At 40.8% G+C, this 18,194-nt stretch overlaps 1 protein-coding gene across 35 annotated transcripts in view; it reads right to left on the minus strand.

Moving 5' to 3' along the window:
• LOC147348250 (uncharacterized) overlaps positions 1 to 18,194 on the minus strand; it is an 888,338-nt gene that overhangs the window by 227,922 nt on the left and 642,222 nt on the right. The window contains exons 9-10 of one of the 35 annotated variants that reach the window (XM_086366810.1): positions 16,092 to 16,130; positions 13,809 to 13,989 (exon numbers count right to left, since the gene is read on the minus strand). The exons of the other annotated variants lie outside the window; for them this stretch is intronic. The gene's annotated coding sequence lies outside the window, so the exon portion shown is untranslated. The remainder of the gene's footprint in view (positions 1 to 13,808; positions 13,990 to 16,091; positions 16,131 to 18,194) is intronic. 35 annotated transcript variants of the gene reach the window in all.

The raw sequence follows: 18,194 nt of genomic DNA on the forward strand, positions 1-18,194 counted from the left end.
CCAGATCCCTTTCCTCCTCTACAACATCAATTTTCTCTCCTCCTACAGCAGCATCAACCACGTTGCAAACACATGAGATTACTTCTCTCATTTAAAGCAAACAAACAAAAGAAGTTCTTCCCTGGACCATGTCTGCTGTGCTTACTATTTACTGCCCTATGTCTTAGCTCCCTCACCAAGCAAAGCTCGTTAAAGAGCTGTCTGTATTTGAGTCCTCTGATTTTCTTCTTTTCATTCTCTTTTAGCAATTTTGATTTTGCAGTAGGTTTATTTTTACGTATATATGTATGTATTTTTGGCCATGTTGCATGGTATGTGGGATCTTAGTTCCCCGACCTGGGATGGAATCCAATGCCCTCTGCATTGGAAGTATGGAGTCTTAACCACTGAACTGCCAGGGGAGCTCCTCATTCTCTCTCTTTTTAAAAAGATATTTATTTTTAATTGATTGATGATTGCTTTACAATACTGGTTTGATTTCTGTCATATATCCACATGAATTAATCATAGGTGTTCATATAACCCCTCCCTCTGGAATATCCCTCCCACTAGGTTATTACAGAGCCCCAGTTTGAGTTCCCTGAATCATCCAGCAAATTCCCATTGTCTATCTATTCACATATGTTAGTGTATATGCATCCATGCTACTCTCTACATTCATCTCACTCTCTCCCTCATCTCCCCCACCCTCTCTTCTTCTCCTCCCCCGCCCCCGCTCCAGGAACCTAGAGCCTATTATAAGAGTGAAGTAAGTCAGAAAAAGAAAAACAAATATTGCATATTAATGCATATATATATATGGGATCTAGAAGGATGATACTGACAAATCTGTTTGCTGAGCAGCAATGGAGATGCAGATGTACAGAACAGCCTCATTTTCTTTTAAACTAGCTTAAATCTGACTCCTTCCCCTGCCACCCCACTGCCATGCTGTTAAATCCAGTGGTCATCCTTCAACCCTCCTGTTAATTAACCTACAGGAAGCATTTGACATAGCTGATGACTGCCTTTGAGGCTATGTTTCTGTTTGACCTTTGGGCCACCTCACTTTCTAGATTTTTCTTTTAACTCCACCGACTGCCCTTTTCGCTCCTTTTTAGTTTCTTCCCAACCTCTTAACACTGGATTGCCCCAGAATTTAGCCCTTGGCCTAAGCTTGTATTTCCATATTGTTTTCTCCTATGGCATGAAATACAGGATTCCTCTTCTAAACATTTGAGCCTTATAACCAACAGCCTATTTAACATTTACACTTTGATAACTAAAATATATATATCTAAATGAACATGACCAAAACTCTATTCCAAGACCACTCGACCCCTCCATTGCCAAAGCTCTTCTGCCCTCAGCCTTCTTCAAGTTTTTCCCTGACAACTCCATTCTTCTTACTCAGCCAGTAATGTTTGACTTCTTTTTCTCATGCATCCAATATATAACCACCAAAAAAGCTGTGCTGGCTTTACCTGCAAAATGTATCCAGAATCGAGCCATGCCCCACCATCCCTACAATTTTGGTCCAAGCCACCATCATCTCTTGCCTGGATTAATACAACAGCCTCCTAACCATTCTACCTGCTTCTACACTTCCTTGCTTTGAATCTCTTTCCACTTCAGCAATCAGTGTTCCCTGGAAAGCTAAGTCAGATCATGTCACTTCTAGGCTCAAAATTTGCAATAGCTCCACATATCACTCCCAGCAACATTAAAATTCTGCCTTTGGCTACAGGCTCCTACATAATCTGGACTTCCCTGGTGGCTCAGATAGTAAAGCGTCTGTCTACAATGTGAGAGACTGGGTTCAATCCCTGGGTTGGGAAGATTCCCTGGAGAAGGAAATGGCAATCCACTCTAGTACTCTTGCCTTGAAAATTCCATGGACAGAGGAGCTTGGTGCAGCCTACTATCCATGGGGTCGCAAAGAGTTGGGCACAACTGAGTGACTTCACTTTCATTTTCACTTTCACTTTCCTACATAATCTGGTTTCCCATCAACTGTTTGACCTTCTCCTTGTTCAGTCTGCTTGAGCCAAATCCTGTCGTGTGGGGTGGGCGGTGGAGAGAGGGGATTGCACTGGGTCTTCCATGTCTGCATCTCAGTTCCCCTAGATAACTGCTTCATTTCCCCCTTATCATTTGCTGAAGAGTCTTCTCACTGGAGTCTATCCTCAGTATCCTAATAAGTACTGCCATCTGCCCTGGCCATCTCACCATTAACTATCGTCTGTTCTCTCAATTTCTGCTGCTGCTGCTGCTGCTGCTAAGTCGCTTCAGTTGTGTCCGACTCTGTGTGACCCCATAGACGGCAGCCCAGCAGGCTTCCCAGTCCCTGGGATTCTCCAGGCAAGAACACTGGAGTGGGTTGCCATTTCCTTCTCCAATGCATGAACGTGAAAAGTGAAAGTGAATTCGCTCAGTCGTGTCTGACTCCTAGCAACCCCATGGACTGCATGCAGCCTACCAGGCTCCTCCGTCCATGGGATTTTCCAGGCAAGAGTACTGGAGTGGGGTGCCATTGCCTTCTCCGCAATCTTCCTCTACCAGGTATGATTTCTTATAAGAGTTATTAATCTCTAATAGAATTATAACATTTACTATGCTTACTGTTTATTTTCCAATTCTACCTCTAGAAGGTAGGTATTGTGAGTGAGAGATCTTAGTTTGGTTCACCGTTGAATTCTAAAGCCTAAAACCTGGCACACAGTAAGGCTCAATAAGTAGTTCTAGAATGGACCCATGAATGAATGAATGGCCATGTTTTTACCCATTCCCTTTGCACACTGTCCCCTTTATTTGGAACATCCTTTGTTCATTGTCACACAGTGGCTCATTCAGACACCAAAGATCCCACAGGATGTCTTCCTAAGAGCACAGTCTCAAAGAACCCCCAGTTATTTGCCACAAAACACCTTAGTTTCATCATTCTTATCACTTATCCAGTATCTTCTCATTTGTCTATTTGCTTTTTATCTATTTTCTGCCCCCACCCCCACTCATTCAGTCACCTCTGAATCCCTAAGACCTAGAACACTGCCTGGCAGCCATCCTGCAAACATTTATTATAAGAAGAAAAATCACACAGTTAGTGTACCATCTGGAAAGCATTACACAAATTATATGTTAATGGCAGAATCCAAAACACAACTCTTTCCTACTGCAAGTCAAAGCCCCCTTCATAGGTGTTCTGCCAGTTAGCAACCAGAAGAATGCTAAACAAGAGGATAAAATACGATTATTACTATTGTTAGTAGACTTTCCCATCATGATTTATCTAACTTAGTTAACAACCTAGTTTTCCCACAAGTGGCTCAGACCCACGAAGGGTTGAAAATCTTGAACTGAGCTCCTCTTTCATGTCATAGAATCTCTATTTCACTGACAGGGAAATTTTGTCCTTGATTGACACTTCCCTTACTGTTTATAAACAAACTTTCTTTTGTTTTGTTTTATCCAAACAAATATCTATAGGATCTTAACCCACTGCCATTGAATCCACATTTCAATGCTCTTATTCTTAGTAGGCAGTGAGGGAGTGTCTGATTCTCTATGCCCAGTTAAAGCCACGAAAGAATGGATAGTGACAGCATTCCAGGATTGTCCATATCCTGGAGCTGCAAGATTACAGCACAGATGATCATACTGGAGCTAAGTGTTTCCCATGAAGAACACAGGAAGCTTGATGGGGATCCATAAAGGATTAGGGATTGTGAACTCAGACAAAGTGCTCAAAAGAAGTGACAGAGATAGTAATAATGAAAGCAGGAAATATCTTCAGTTTGATGACAATACCTATTCATGTGGTAGGTGTGGGGGGGTTTCCCTATGACCAGTCCTCCATAACTCACCTTGGTAGTAATAGTACCAAATTATGAGCATCTTAGTCCACTGAACACAAGGTAGCCTGTCACAGGGTAATTTGGGAGACTTGATAAAGTCTCAGGATCTTTTGCTCAATCATTTGTAGGAGGCAAGCAAGGTTGATGTTGTGAGTGGAAAGTTGTCCACCAGCCCCTTTACATCAGAAACTCATGGGGCTGTTGGACATGCTCATTTAAATGGTGCCCCAAGGTTTAGCCTCCACAGGACATCGTAGACACATTCCTCACACTGTCCCATTTTCTCTTCATGGAGGTATCCCAGGCCAGGGATCCTCCACTCTGCTATTTCAATGCCTGGCCTTTGATCTCATGTCCTCCTCACATCTCTGCCTCCCCTTCACTAAAGTGTGTGTGTGAGCTCAGTCGCTCAGCCATGTCTCTTTGTGACCCCATGGACTGTAGCCCACCAGGCTCCTCCGTCCATAGGATTTCCCAGGCAAGAATACTGGAGCGGGTTGCCATTTCCTTCTCAAGGGATATTCCAGCCCCTGGGATCAAACCTGAATTCCTGTATCTAGCAGTCAGATTCTTTACTACTGAGTTACCTGGGAAGCCTCTTCACCAATGTGAGCCTCCTCTAACTGCTATGATTTTAGTCAGCAACACTATGTGCGTGTGGATAAAACTGGAGAACTTCCCTGGGAACAAGATGTATTTGTTAAAATCAATGTGAAATTATATATCTGAAGCAAGAGGGGAGGAGGCTGTAGCAATGGTTCTGACCAGGTTAAAAAGTTTGGCAAGGTGGGGAATCCCAGTAGAGGGGAAAGTCCCATAGAGAGTGACAGGTATCTACAGCCGTAAAGCAATAGTTACCACTGGACAATGCATTGGTCTTTAGGCTAAAATGCTTAAAGAAGAAAGAAAGAGAGAAAGTGGCAGGGGCAGATCTGTGTGAGCAGTTAGTTTTTGGAGAAGTATATGTATCATTTAGTAAGCCATTTAGGGACTTTCCCAGTGGTCTGATGGTTAAGATTCTGTGCTTCCACTGCAGGGGATGCAGGTTTGATCTTTCTCTGGGGAACTAAGATCCCATATGCCTCACGGCATGGCCAAAAAAAAAAAAAAAAAGACATCTATATTAAAAAAAAAAAAAAAAAAGTCATTTAAATAAGACAAACACATGTTCCATAATAAAAAGCGTTTGGAAAAACCAGGGCTTGCCCCTGTAGTGAATGGTCATTGTTACTGCATGTCACACCAGAAACCAGTGTAATGGGAGATTTGAGGCAGGAAAATGATTTTACCATATATGATGGGTTATCATGCTTATTATTTTTCAGCCTAGCATCCTGTCCCTCTTCCTTTGGTAACAGACCCATATTTAGGGAATCACCACTCCCCTCCTTTCAGTCCAAGGAGTTTTTAGCTCCTTGCTTGTGCAGATGTGACATGGTTCGAGTACCATGATCCTAATAATGAAGACCCCAGAGGTGGTCATGTGACTCAGTTCATCCAATGAAACCCAGTCCTGGGAGTCTGGTCAGGGCTCTAGCAAAGGAGACTCTTTATCTCTGGAATTAGAGCTGGATTCCTATGGCCATGGGCCATGGGGGAGGGGAGGAACAAGGATGGAATTTGCCTGAGGGATAAGCAAACACAGAGAAATTCAGGAAAGAGAGAAAGCTAAAGAGATCTAAAGAAGGAATTTGCACACCTGGATTCAGCTGTGTCTTTGTGACTTTAAGTCCCCTGAGTCGATGATTTCCTATTGCTTAAGCTAGTTTGTATGGGATTTCTGTCACTTGCACTCAGAAGAGTCTGACAGATATTAATAATAAATATCAGCTGACACTTGTCTAGTGCTTACCATGTGCCCATCAGACAAACCTTTATACATAAACTCACCTAATCCTCTAAGAACCCCATGAGGTTGATGCTATTACACCCTCATTTTATAAGTGGGAAAACTGTGTGATCCCAAGATTGTATAACTAGCCAATGATAGATTCAGGATTCCAACCCAAGCAGCCCAGGTCCAGAGTTGATGCCTTTGACCACTGCTTCTCCTGAGTCTAATGGAGCACAGAATCAGTTTGAAGATCACTTACAATTTCCAGAGGGAATAACCTGGGTCCTGCTTAGCCAGGGTGAGAGGATTTCTTTGGGATTTTGACTTCAATTAGACTGTAACTTCCTGCAGAGCAAGAATTACATTTCATTCTTTAAATCCCAGTGTCTAGCACATGCTTGGCTCTTGACAATACAGTCAGGACGGACACTGAATTGAAATGGAAGGCAGGATTCGTTAAAAACGGGTCTGTCATTGTGCCCACAGGGTACAGAATAAAGTTCTAGAGCCAGGAACCAGGACCAAAGTGTGTGCATATAAGCAAGCTCACCCGGGAGCAGAGCTAAAGGACTCTTTGCAACCCCAAGGACTGTATAGTCCATGGAATTCTCTAGGCCAGAATACTGGAGTGGGTAGCCTTTCCCTTCTCCAGGGGATCTTCCCAACCCAGGGATTGAACCCAGGTCTCCCGCATTGCAGGCAGATTCTTTACCAGCTGAGCCATAAGGGAAGCCCAAAGACTTCATAATGAATTACAATTCACTTTCAAAAACTTGGGCTAATTTTTTGTCTCCCTCTTAGCAATAGCTGGGGCTGCTGCTTAAGTCATAAAGGAAATCAGTTTTCTGAACCCTCTCCTAGAGCCCGGGGCGAGTTTCAACCACACCCTCTGCATGCTTGGCAAGTTCTATTCACTTCACTGCTGCCGCCCCATGGATTCCAAGCATGGGTTTTCTTCTCTTTTGCTAGCTGTCCCCCCACCGCCCCACCTTCCTCCAAATGTCCGTTCTGATCAGATGGACAAGTCAGGCTTTGCCCAATTAGTTCACTTTAAGTAGCTTACCCAGTACTTTATTAAAAGCAAAATCCACATTAGGTTGACAAGATTAGAGGAAAATATAAAAATAAATTACTGTATTAAAATTAATTAAATGAAAAGCTGTATCTAATACCAGGAAATGATGGACTTCACAGGAGCAGTGAAGCCCTTAGTTCAACAAATGATTTTTAAAAATCCTAAAAACTCCCAACCCAGGCCTGAATTAAATATGCTATACCAAATGCAAAAGCAAAAAGATGTTAATTTTGGCTTTTTTTTAACAAAATGAATAAAAAGTTCATTCTGCTCTTCGCCCTGCAGGAAAACTCTTTTTGATTGCAACACCATTCCCCAGGTTGAGTGTCATAAATAATATCATCTCAGACTTGGAGAATGACTTTGGTTTGAAGATCTCAAAGAATTTTGAAAATATTCATGCAAGTACATAGACAGACAAATAAATAGAACTACAGGTTCAACTGCTCAGGTTAACATTTATCAAGTACCCACCAGGAGGTTCTGTGCTGAGTAATGGGCATACCAAAAAAGGGTGCAAGCTACAAGGCGTGAGGGAGACAATTAGGACTAGAATCCAACACAAAATGCGTAATGCTTTCAACTTTTATACCCTCTCATCAATTATTTTTGTAACTTAGTTCTTGACAAGTTCTTCATTCACTAACAATACAAGGAATTGGATTTTAGTGGATATGGAAAACATTGGGGGGAAATCAAGTCCAATGTGGGATATTATGGAAGTACCTAGATGCTTTTATTCTTCATTCATATTTTGGAATTCATACATTCCCTTTAGGATCCCAAGTCATTTTCATATTTTTCTTCTGTGCATGTGCATTGATGTGTCAGGGCTGAAATAGTCAGATAATGGGATGGGTTTTCTTGGGGGCCTCTTCTCTTCTAAAGCAAGTCCTCATCATCTGCACTACATCTCAGGAAAGAAATGGAAAAGCGGGTGGACCGAAGAACCAAATGCGGGCTTCAGGATGGTTGGGTGGAACCATCCCCACCAGCTGCATCACTTATGAACCCCGTGATAGAGTCCAAGGACTCAGCACCCCTGAGCCTCTATCTCCTCTTCTAGTAAAAGGGGACAATCTGAGCTTCTGCTCTCTAGGGTGGCTGGGCAGATAAAATGGGTCTCAATACATATGAAGCTTATAGCACCAGGCTTCGCACATCGTCAGAGCTGGTATATTTTAGGTCCCCACCTGAGCTGGTAATACTGTATTTTCTGCACTTTGATTAAATTTCAGTGCATTGTCCTCTTTTCCCCCTCAGAAGAGGCCTGATTTCTCTCTATTCCACCATTGCCCCAGTTTCCATTCCCCTCTATCTGCATCCTCTGCCTTGAACATATATTTATTTGTATGTTTATCCTCCTCCCAATTACCTCCCTGAGGTAGTTACTGTGACACTTATAAATGAGGAAAACAGAGATACTTTTTCTCCCTCCCAACAGAACTTAAGCTCTGTGAGAGAAGGAATTGGTCTGTTCTTTCCCTGATGTATGCCGAGATTCTAGAACACTGCTTGGTACACAGCAGGTACTCCATAAATATTGCTAGAATGAATGAACAAATTAGTTGTTTTCAAGGGCACAATACTTCCTAGCACAAGTCAGACCCACAGTCCCTTCTTCCTTGAATATTAAACCATTTTGGAAAAGCTACACTTGTTCTTGTCCAGATTTGAGGAGACTTAAATGCAAGAAGTGCTGGATTCCTCGTGGTGGTATTTCCCCAGCGTACCTGATACCTTGAAGTTTCATCAGAATATCCTCCTACAAGCCCATGCCCTGAGAAGTGATCATAAACAAGCCATCTGGACTCACAAATATACACACCAAGAAATTTCAGGTTCCCTTTAAAGTCCAAAGTGTGACAATACCGGGTCCACACTCCGGCTATCTCTGAGTGACTGCACCTTCATTTGGCCAGAGTATGTGCTCTAGGTTGCTACAGTCTTTTCCCTGTCCTTTTTGCCTTTCTGTCATTGTGGGTGTCAGTTGTAATTTATTGCTACAACTTTGCAATATTTCCTAAAAGAGAAGTATCTTGATCAAAAGTGAGAAAACAAAAGACTTGGTGCTTTAAGAAGATGAGAGAAAAAAAATTAAATAAGGATAGATTATTCTGAGATGTTTGCTATGGAATTGCCCATCAATTGACTCTTTATGTTACCTGCCCACTCTAGATACCTGAGTTTACCAGTCTACCCTAGAGAGTGGGCCCTATGCCTTGGACCACTCAGCCATCTTGGGGTTCTGCTAAATTGATGACTATTTAGTGTTTTTTCCTTTGTTGAAGTGAGCAAGACATGTTTGGATGTCAGCTTAATTTCTGTTATTTAACTTTTTGCAAGCAATACTTTGACTAATACTTCTACAGAATGTTAATTAAAAAAAAAAAAAAAAAACCTGAGAAATGGCTATTCTGCCAGGATCACAAACAGTAATCTAATCTGAACGCATTACGGCATTTCATTTCTGATTATACTTATATATCAGGATATGTTTCAATATCTCTATCAGTAATAGGTATTCTAGAAAATATAGGTTTATGGTTAAGGAAGACTAGAAAACACAAGATGAAATAAGGTTCTATGGGTTTCTTTACTATCAATTGCCTGTGCCTTTTTCTTTTTAATAAGCATTGTATATCTCTAAAGGGGGCTTCCCTGGTGGTTCAGAGGTTAAAGCATCTGCCTCCAATGCAGGAGACCCGGGTTCGATCCCTGGGTTGGGAAGATCCCCTGGAGAAAGAAATGGTAACCCACTCCAGTATTCTTGCCTGGAGAATCCCATGGACAGAGAAGCCTGGCAAGCTACAGTCCACAGGGTCGCAAAGAGTCAGACATGACTGAGCGACTTCACTTCACTTCATTTCATATCTCTAAAGAACTAGGGACTCTGAGGAATGAAAGGAGCTGGCATGCATTACTTTCCAAACCTGTTTTATCTGGTACAGACCACTCTGGCCACTTTTTTAAAACTCACAAAAGATTGGTTGGTAACAATGACAATGTTTGTTTCCCCCCCCCCCTTTTTTTTATATTGTAGTGGTTTTGCCATACATTGACATGAATCAGCCATGGGTGTACATGTGTTCCCTATGCTGAGCCCCACTCCCACCTCCCTCCTCATCCCATCCCTCTGGGTCATCCCAGTGCACCCGCCCTGAGCACACTGTCTAATGCATTGAACCTGGACTGGCGATCTGTTTCACATGTGATAATATACATGTTTTAGTGCTATTCTCTCAAATGTTTGGTTTTCTAAGTACCATCAAGCACATCCCCTACATGTTTACGGGTCAGCTTTAACTGGCTCTATGAAAATAACAGAACAAAGATATCGTTCACATCCCGGATGCCCAAGGACAGCTCTTATGGAAAACTTGCTAACCAGCCTTCAGGTAATAACCACTAATAACTCACATTTATTAGGATCTTATTACCTGCCAGACGCTGTTCCAGGCTCACACTCACCGCATTTACCTCTCAATTTTTACGGCAATCCCTGTCCCAATTCCAGGTAGATAAATATTATCCCCATTTTACCTCTATGGAAACCAAGGCTTTGGAACATAAACTAATTTACTCAAGATCCCACCTAGAAGGAGTGAAGTTAAATCATCAGAAAGTATTTTAAGTATGAATGTTTTTGGACATCTATTCTCATTCATGATCAATAGCTAGCATTTATTTGAATGCTTATTATGAGTCCAGCACCTAAGGATTTTATATGTATTATTTACTGTAATTCTCCTACTATGAAGTAAATGCTACTTAGATTTTCACTTATACAGATTAGAAGCGAAGGTTGAGGGAAGTCTCATAAAAGATGCATCATCACACAGTCAGTAAGGTGTGGGGCCAACTCCATGCACATCTTGAAGGATGCTGCTGATATCCACAGGTTTAAATGCTCTTCTGGATGCACCAGAGATACTCCTGGAGCATCTGGGCCTTACAAAGTTCTTCGATAAATACTGCTTATTTAGCCAGGGTTTAAAAGCACAAAGAAAATAGAAGGATGCTTATCCAAAGAATCAGAACTGTATTCCTAAGACAAACTTCAGTCAATCTTTTTAACAAACTTATTGAACGGTTTTGTAGTCTTTCAATGGGTGTCTGATTCTGTATCTTCTTTGTGTGTAAATTTTGCCTACTATATCTTGCCTATTAGGGAAAAAAATGCACAAAACTTGTCTTAACAAATTCTGTGGGAGAAATTATACAACCCACCACTCACACCTGCTCTCCAACAGGTGGTTGCTGAAGGTGGGTACCTCTGATCTTGTTGATGCCTTGTCACACCTGGAAGAGGGTTTCTAGGCTGTTAGGTATACCCACCATTGCAATAAAGAGGTCGACAGATTCCCCAAGCATGTAACAAAGAGCTAAAGAAAGGCAAGCATGGAGAGGAAATTGGAAGTGAACACCAGGGTTCTACAAAGAGCTCCCAAAGTAGGCCCTTGTAAAAGTGAATAATCAGCTGCATAGACTAGTTCCTTCATGCTGAGCTCAACACACATCTCTAAACATAAGACTGTCGAGGAAGCAGATACTTGGAAACGCTTTCATCTTAATTAAAGTTATGTGGGCTATGAAATACTTTTCCTTTATATTAAGCTCTTATTCCTGTGGAGAAATTTCTATTTGTTTTTATCTAATTTGAGCTTCAAGGTTAATCTCGGTTTAAGACTTTCCCTCAGTGGGAGAGTCGGTCCATCCGGTTTGCCCCTGATTCCATGTATATGCATGCATCCACCACGAACATGCTGGGCTCCAAAGCCTCTTGCTGGCACTGCATTCGTTATACGTTTCCCTTCAGCAGAAAGAATGGGCTGTGTATCTGGGAAGGATATATGGAACAGAGAGGATTTTGCAAAAGGTCACAAAGATTTCTATTTTAGGGAACCACATGCCACAATCCTTAAATTTGGAGTTTCTGATAAAACTTGCTCTGAGATGCAGAGCCTGAGGTTTATATGGTAGGGAATGCAGGAGGAAGGGGGACCCATTGGAGACAAAGGAGGGAAATGCATTTTATTCCAGAAAGGGGTTTTTGTAGACTTGGAGACAACTGATAGATCAGACTGCTTGGCACACCATGCTCCCTAATTTTCTTCAATAAATATATGTTTGGTTGAATTAAACTGATGAGGGAACTGACTTATGCTTTAACTTTCAAAGAGACAGAGCTCATAAATAAGTTGCAGAAGACTGACTGTAGGATCTAATTGAAATTTCGGAGAGTTTTTTGATGGCCTGCATTCCCTATGTGATAGTAAGTTATCATAAACACTACTATGCCATTAGTCCCTGAGAAAGAATATGTGCTCAAAAGTTGGTAAAATGAATAAAGGAGAATTCTGAGGGGTACGATACATGTTCAGCAACACTCTGAGACCATGTACACAGCAGACATTGTTAATTATATTAATCATTCATCTATCATGGTACTCTTTCTACCGGCTACTACATGCAACCTCAAAACCCTTGACAATGACCTTCAGTTACCAGAACCAAGCAATCAATGGTGGCACAAGACATGAAGCCTGTTTATCCCCGAGGGCCTCATGTCCCATTTTTCTGAAAGTGAAAGTCACTTAATCGTGTCTGACTCTTTGTGACCCCGTCAACTATACAGTCCACGGAATTCTCCAGGCCAGAATACTGGAGTGGGTAGCCTTTCCCTTCTTCAGGGGATCTTCCCAACCCAGGGATTGAACCCAGGTCTCCCACATTGCAGGCAGACTCTTTACCAGCAGAGCCACCAGGGAAGTCCAAGAATACTGGAGTGGGTAGCCTATCCCTTCTCCAGGGGCTCTTCCTGACCCAGGAATTGAACCAGGGTCTCCTGCATTGCAGGTGGATTCTTTACCAGTTGAGCTACCAGGGAAGCCCCATTTTTCTAAGCTACTTCAAAAACACCTGGCCTTTCTGTAATATGCACAATTCATTTTCTTACTGATTTGACCACACTTGTTTTTTCTCCTCCCAGTTTTCTCCAAAGCTTCCACCAGCTAGCTTGGAGTCAGTCTCAGTTCATCCTGCCTCCAGGTATTTCTAGTGCATAAATCCATGAAGCTTCTGGTAGACCACAGACTCGGAAGACAGAATTCTGATTGAGGTGTTCGTATTTTCATCATCATGATTCAGAATGGTATTTAAGGGTATCTGTAGTTCAGGGCACAAAGTGTTCTCTCTGGCAAATGAGTTTACGTCTAAGAGAACTAGGCTTGCTGTGCGCACGCTGATGGACTTGGGGTCGACAAGCTGGATGCACGTTCCAGGTGAGACGGTGTGTGCGACACTGGGCCAACTCCCACACAAATCAAGGCCTTAGTTTACCCCTTTTAGGAGGAGAGTGGGATTTACGCTTGCTGAGGTCCCTTCTTGGCTCTCCTTGAAGATGTGAGAAGTCGGCCCCTTAAGCACATTGCAGTGGTGTGGATGATGGGCCCATCTGCAACAAGGACCCATCTGTTCCCTGACCATGTTTCTGAAATAGAACCTAGACGGGGATATCTAGCCATGAAGAGAGACTGGAGCGATTCCAGAGAGTCTGGTCTCATGGTTCACTCTTCACAAAGGTTCAATTATAAGTAACAACTTTTTTTTAGTCCCTTTGCATTTTTTCCCATCTTGAGTAGTCATGCAAATCCTGCAGTATCTATTTCACCACATTTAGAGTCTCTCTCTTTTAACTTTGCAATTTTTTTAAATTAAATCATTTGTGTAATGGAAATTTATTTACTAGTTCAAAAACAATGAAACAATAATTACTAATTAAGCTACTTCACTCAGTTTCTTGTCTGCTTTTGAACAGAAATATGATTCCTTTCAACATACATATAGAACAGTACAAAAATCGTTAAGTGTGCAGCACTATGAATTTTCATAAACCTGAAACACCTAATAATCAGCACACAGATTAAGGAAGAGAACATTCTCATGACCCCAGGAGCTGCCTTCCCAGCTCCAGCCACTATAATCCATTCCAAGGAGATCTCTAGTCTGACCTCTAAAAGCACAGATTAGTTTTACAACAGTTGATAAATTTTAAAATGCTTACATCAGAGGTGGTTTGCCCTAAAAACATTCTTCGCTTTGCCAGACATACAACATGTCTTGAGTCTAATCGCAAAAACTTCAGTCAGAACACCTTCCCATCCATCAGGAGCCTTGTTATCATCAGGTCCAGTCAAAAAGCTTCCTATCATCTTCAAGAGCCAACTGAATTGGTGGTGTGATACCTTTTGAAGAAATTACAAGCAATTCACAAATAAACCATAAAAACATGATAATCTATCTGATTTCCCTGAAGACCTGCTTGGCTTATTAGTCAATATGGAAATAGCAGAATGCATGGTCTGTAGAGTAGGTTAATTTTATTTTAAGTACTGTATTTACTAGATTTAAGATGACTTACAAAAACATACTGTGCAGAAAGATAAGTTACGTTAGAATGAGTGATATTAAGTGGAAAGAAAAAGGCAATATGAACCACAAATGTTTTTCATTAATTTCTTTGCATTTTGTGGATAACAAATTTGAGCTTAAAATTTCTGGAAGTTAACATCAATAGGAGAACATGAAAACTTACAAAACTGTTTATTGTCCAGAAGATTAAAAAAAAAAAAAAAGGCAAACCAGCTCTTTAGGAGAGGCACTCTTCTTGATACTAAAATAAGAAACAAAAGTCTCCAAGGGCTGTCATAAATAAGGCACTTAGTAATGTGAATAACAAGGTCTACAGAGCAGGTGTAACAAAGCATTTCTGAAGGTTGTGGAGCATCACTGTCTTCAGTGATTCAGTAGATGGTATTCAGTAGATGGTACTCTACTGAAGAATAGTGTGGCTTAAGGTCACAGATTTCTAACCATCAGTGTTAAACATGAGATGTTCCAGAAAAAAATGAATAAATAAAACAAGTGAATCACATACACACCATTTAAACTCCATTCAAGATTACTATTGACCTGGATGGTGGTTTGCCTGGGTTTCCAGCTAGGGTTAGAGATATACATTTCACTAGTCTGTTGAACTGATAAAGAAGAGTTGATATCTTCTTATTAAAGAATGAGGCCCTTAAGTTCTTCTACTTTTCCTGAAGACAACTCAACTGCCACTCAAGTAGTCAGAAACCTGGGTTTGCTTGGGACTATGATGAAGATTTTCGTCACAAAACAATTCAAATGTACTAAAAAATGGGCAATGGAAGGGTCAATGTTCCCTACTCTAGACCTTGAGGACCATTTGAATTCACCCTACACTTAAAAATAAGAAATCTCAGCAAAGACCCCAGAGGATGTCTGCTGTCAGCCATGAGATTTCCTGATGAGTTCTCTTAGATAAACTAGTGGCGCAGCTATTATTACTCTGAGGACATAAATAAAATCTACACAATTTTTAATCTGTACAATTATGCATTATCTCAATGGCTAAGTTCCAAATTAGACACAATAAAAATCTCTTTCTACTAATTGCAGCATTGTTTTCTGATGAGAAGGAAATGCAATGTAGGCACTGCAACCCTAACTATTAAAAAAAAAATACTCCTTAGCAGAATGAAATAAAATATAGATCTACTATTCTTTCTCCACTTGATCTTTTGTGTTTGATCATAAATGCACATTGTGAAGAGATGCCTCATACCTCCAAGCTAAACACTGTTTGCTACTCATTAGTGATTTATAAATGATATTTTCTCCCTGGTGACATATCTTTTGATATGATTCTCTAATAATAACATCCACCAATATTAAAATAAGAACATCCCCATGTATTGTGATCATCTTCAACCACATTTCCTCACGAAAATTAAATTTTAGCACACCAACTGATATTGTATGCATATATTTGTCTACCATCATTATAAATCTCCTAAGGGTCTCTATAAAATGATAGTTTTGCCTCTTTGCAGTAATTCTACCTAATGCTCCAAAGCAAGAAACTAATTACATGCTGACTTTTCACTAACTTTGATCTTTCAAATACCATATGATGGAGGTTCTATAGGTAATCATATAATTACAATTCACTAAATGAGTTGAAATTAGCCATAAACCTTTTTATTTAAATTGTATTAACTGTTTCTTCAGTAACATTGTCCGCACTTCTATTCTTTCCGACATAAGTTGGCCGATATAAGGTTTCAAGCTAAAATCTGATTATGGTCACTAATGTTTATAACAAATGCCTCATTATAACACCAGAAGCGCCAATGAAGATGAATATGCGAAGAATTTCTTAAAATATGCTTAAGGAAAGGCCAAGGATAAACTATAGTAGTATAAGGAAATGACTAAAATTTCTCAGGGGAATGTTCTGGTTAGGCAAGGGGGAAAAAATGACCTCACTTTGCGTTTTCCCATCGAGCTGGTGCTATACTTCCTGCAAGAAAAATTAAAGACAATTGTTTTAGTATACCATAGGACTATGTATAGAAACAGAAAAACAAATTCTGGATTTTACTTCCAGACTGATGGTAGAATCAACTAAGGACTGTCCTTTAAAAAAAAAAAATCACTTAAATTTCATTTGTTCAAGACAGTCATTATTGTTGCAGACATTTACGTTCCTGCTGCAATTTTCTTTAACAGTATGTATGACATTATTTTTCTGGGTTGCTTTTATTTGGCACTCAAATTTCTTTTCTTGCAGTCAACTGTAGACCGATGTCTCATAACTGGGGGTGATTTCCTTCATCAAAGGATGCTTGTCGGGAGACACTTCTGGTGGTCATAACCGAGGGGGGTGCGTGGAACTCGTATCTAGTGTGTAGAGCCAAAGAGTGCTGCTAAACATCCCATAATGCACAGAACAGACCCCACAACAAAGAATTTCCAGCCCCCAATGCCAATAGCTCTGAGGTTGAGAAACTGCCTCTGACCACATAAAATAAAGCAAGTATAGCTTAGTGACTACTTGGAAAAGGCTTCAAATGAAGAAACTGGAGCCTTTTGAGCGAGCAAACTGGTCGTGAATTTCCTCTTTGAAGTTGACCCCTAAAGGTATAGAAAGGAAACATTCCATTGTTTGGAAAATGGACTGCTACCTTCACCATGTTTATGGACCTTATTTATCTAATAACATTCAGAACCACACAGAACCCTGATGGTCACTTCTCATTAGAGCTGAGCAAACAAAGTATGTTTTGACTTGTCATCAATCACGACATGTGATCACAGGACATATTGTGTGCAAGAGGCAGTTGTTTTATCTGGAGCCTCCGCCTTGAAAAAATCCAAAACAGTGAAGTTGTTTATTTGACACCACTCCTGACCTGCAGTGCTGCATTCTAAGAGAAAGTAAAACACACACTGCTTTTTGATTATTTGTAATTATATAGGAAGTCTATTTCTCTGGTGAACGTTGCTATGGTCTTAGAACTAGAAAGAAACAGGAAACGCTTTTTTTTTTAAAAAAAGAAAACAAAAAACCGGCAAGGAAAATGGGGTAAGTGTGATTAAGTGTTATTGTCAGGCCATGCATAGAACCAGCGAGGACTCTATTTTATAAGTTTTCAGGAGGATGAGTTTTCAGAAGTACTGGAGTATAAGAGTAATACAGTGCATTTAGCTCTAGGAATTGCACTCTTTCAGAGCCTTTTGTTCATAAGAATAAAATTACATACACAGGAATAATAACCTGAACATCCAGTTTCTGAGACACAATCATAAACCCAACAGACACATTTTAGGCTTCATGAAGGCAGATGGTCAGCACTGTTGCAGACACATACTTGACCTATTTTCCAAGCCTTCTTTCTTTCTTTTACAGCCAATGTCAACTCCTTCCATTCTGTTTGAAAATTATCTTTCACTCACTTTGGTTGCCTAGGAAAGACATGTTTGTATCCTTGGGCATTAACTGCTCATCCAGTAACAGTGCTGACTGGCCTGGTCTGGGGGACACAAGACTGTGTCCTAACCCTGGTTCTCCTACATATCTGCTGAGCAGTTAACCTCAGTCACTTGGCTTTTCTAGTCAATGACTCCCAGTAGATCATTCAAAGCTCTTCTGGGCTGACATTTTCTTTGATTCTTTTGGATAAATGACATGCAAATGCAGTCATTTCTTTCTTCAGTTCAGTCGCTCAGTCGTGTCTGACTCTTTGTGACCCCATGGACTGCAGCATGCCAGGCCTCCCTGTCCATCACCAATTCCTGGAGTTTACCCAAACTCACGTCCATTGAGTCAGTGATACCATCCAACCATCTCATCCTCTGTCGTCCCCTTCTCCTCCTGCCTTCAATCTTTCCCAGCATCAGGGTCTTTTCAAATGAGTCATTTCTTTCTGAGGTAGGTCATTATCATACTATTAATCTAGTGAGCAAAACTGAAACCTGGTTTTCATGAGTTTCAATGACCATGTGATGAAGCTATCACTGGAGCTCAAAGACTAGGGTTTTGAGATACTGGAATACAAAGCCTCGCTCCATTCCACACATGTGA

The sequence above is a fragment of the Bos grunniens genome, chromosome 22, assembly GCF_055505025.1.
Source record: "Bos grunniens cultivar Pamir isolate PY7600 chromosome 22, Bosgru_T2T1.0, whole genome shotgun sequence".
Classification (NCBI taxonomy): Eukaryota; Metazoa; Chordata; class Mammalia; order Artiodactyla; family Bovidae; genus Bos; species Bos grunniens.